The sequence below is a fragment of the Diadema antillarum genome, unplaced genomic scaffold (assembly GCF_040938485.1).
Source record: "Diadema antillarum isolate AM-2024a unplaced genomic scaffold, OU_Dant_1.0 seq00000345_RagTag, whole genome shotgun sequence".
Lineage (NCBI taxonomy): Eukaryota > Metazoa > Echinodermata > Echinoidea > Diadematoida > Diadematidae > Diadema > Diadema antillarum.
In genome coordinates, this window is record NW_027271356.1 from 246,131 (window position 1) to 249,375 (window position 3,245).

A 3,245-nucleotide genomic window follows, 5' to 3' on the forward strand; every position below is an offset into this window, starting at 1 on the left:
CATGATGCACGATGCAAGCCCATTGCGATTGAAAGTAGACTTCCATGAATTAATGTATCGATTGCAAAACAGAACAGCAATTCACGAGAGGAAAATGTTATCAATATCCCAAGGCGATTGGTTCACACTTGTTAATACACGATCTTCTCGCCATTCTTTACGATAGATGGAAATCGATACATTAGCACAAGAGTGAAATCATCTTTGTAACAGTGATATCTGAGAGAAAGCGAATCGGCATCGTCTTTTGCTACCTTTCTATCGAAAATGAACGAAAGGCAAAACAAAACAAAGACCTAACTGCTTATAAAGTCACCGAACACACAAAATGACAAGTGATGCGGGCAAGGTTGAAGAGAGACAGGGAGAGAGAAGGAGAGACAGGGAATAAGGACGAGTGGGAGAGGTTGACAGTCTCAACCTTCGATTCAAACAGCTACTAAACAAAGATATCGATCATTTGTCAATGACTGCCTTGACACACGATTCACACGCGCTAAGGTGTTTATGTCATCCTGATTTGCAACGATTTTCTCCACTGATACCCCCCTTGCGGCCCCGCGGTTTACCAACGCACAGGATTGGTATGCCGTGCTTGTTCTATTTTCTGAAGCGCGGGTTTCCCTGGTATATATGCACGTAATGTTGACACATGTTTTTTGAGTGTTGACTTGGATTTTGTGGTTTTCGCGCAATTCCTTTAATAGGAGTTTTCTTGGGACTTCTCATGAGAGTAAGTGGAAAGGCACTTTAATTGCATGCTCAAAGCCAGAAAAGAACTTTCCTTGCTCAACATCACAAAGTATGCTGTAATGTTTGGGATTATTAAAGAAGGGTTTACTAGGGGAACCCCACAAACTTCACGTTGTGAAAGTTGTCTGTTATTTATAGATACGAATGAAATCAAAATCTATCATAAAAGTGACAGATTCATGGAAATCGAGAGAATGATAAGAAAGTTCATGGAAAGCGAGGTGCCAGCATGTATGATTTCTTTCGACATTAATGTGTCAGAATCACGTGATATGATCAGGCGACAGGGTGATGGCGTCATCACACCACTTGGCTTCTACTGGTGTCTATACATTAAATGAAAATATATAAATCACACTTTTCAATTACTTGTAGTTTCTATAGTATCAACCGCAGCGAACGTAGTATAGGCTTAATCATTACATCAACAATATTACGCTAAGTATGTCACAACAATTCTCGATTAAATCGATGGAAATGGTATGAGATATCACCATTTCTTGAACTAATTTCAGACAAGGAATAAGTGCAAAAGTTTATCATGAAGCCGAAGGGCTGTGTGGGGGCGGGGGTGAGTAATTTTTGAGGACTTGTGACTGACCTCTTTAACTCTATACGTGTACAGCGCGAGCATCACGGACAACAACTTCGTAATAACTCCGCTCTTATCCCTTATCTCATTTCATTTTCATACACACTTTTGTTCCCTGTTCTGTTCGTTTGATTTTTAGTGAAGTTGGTAACTAGGTCAACTTGGTTATGAAATGGAAGCGCACATACTGTAAGTTCACTGAACTGTAGAACTGGTAAAAGCAACAAAGAGCAAGAGAGCCTATCCTCTGATTTTATCCTGACGTCATGCAGAATTCATTTGTATATATGCATTGGTCAAACACCATTCCTATTACACATAATTTGGTGTATACTCAGGCAGCTGTATTATGTGTGAAAAGACCCCCCTCCCCCTTTCTCTCACTAACTCTCCATTTTTATCTCTCTGGTTCAACATTAACAATATACACATCATCGCATGGGGTTCTTCGTGACCACCCCCCCCCCCCCCAAAAAAAAAAAAAAAAAAAAAATCTGCCGCTTTGAAATTTACATCAACTTTTCATTTAAAAAAAGTGAGATTACCATCAATATCATGCAACTTCACTGCAAAAAGTCCGGTGTTAAATGTGAAACACCGAGCTGGTGTTAAATTTCTGGTGCGGGCATTTATGGTCACAGTGTTAGATTTACACCTCCGGGTGTCATTTCAAAATATAAAATTGTTTTTTGAATAGTTTCTTAGTTACTGCACTTCTTGTTAATTTTGAACTTCAACAAGACGATAAAGGATTTTCCGATAAAGTACTTGATTTTTGAAAAAAAAAAACGTGTAAACACATTTACACCACAGTAACACCAGTTGGTGTGGTCTCCTATTGAAGCTGGACAGGTGTTATATCATTGAAATTAACACCACCAATATCAAATCAACACCATGCGGTGTCATTATTGAATTAACTCTAGCGCAGTGTCAAAATATCACCAGCCACAGTGTCAAATTAACACCACGAAGTGCCAGGTGAACACTTTTTGACACCGTCACAATACATTTTCTACACCTGTGGGTGAGGTCCTCTATTGAAGCTTGATCGGTGTTAGATTTAACACCCATGGTGTTAAATCTAACACCGATTTTTTACAGTGTTTGATTAATTTTTGGTTTCATTGCTAAGGATTTCTTTCAGCCTATAAGTCCTTGTTAATAGCCTGTCGCTTTGTTTTAGTATCAAACGAATGAATCGTTATCACTAAAAAGGTTTTGCTCGGACTCATTCTATCCAAGATGTTTAGTCTAGCATCTCTTTTCAGCCGCTAGATTAGTCTCCCTTAGTAGGAGACATGACCATATATCTCCTGTTCTCCGCTCACTCCATTGGCTTCCAGTACATTCCCGTATTACTTTCAAGATCCTACTTCTGACGTACAAAATCACACGTAATCTTGCACCCATATATCTTCAAAACCTAGTCTCTCTCCGCTCCTCCTCTTCTGCCAGACCCCTCCGTTCATCTTCCTCTCTCTAATTACTTCATGGCCCACGTACAAAAACCCGTTATGGTGACCGAGCCTTCTCTTCCATTGCTCCCACACTTTGGAATAAACTTCCTCTTTATATTCAGAATGCCTCATCTGTCGAATCATTTAAAATTCTTCTTAAAACTCACATGTTTAATCAGCTGTAATTTTTTTTTTCCTGGAGGCGCACACAGTTATCAATTATTGTACCATTGTATCACATGTATTTTTCTTTTTTCTTTTCTTTCTTCTTCTTTTGTTACTGTTAACGTTAATTTTGTTAATGTTATTGTGTTTTCTAGTCTATTTGTATGAGTAGCAAAGTGCGCTTAGAAACGTCAGTATGAAGCGCCATATAAATGCAATTATTATTATTATTATTATTATTTAAGTGGAGAGTATAGGATTTTATAAGATCATTA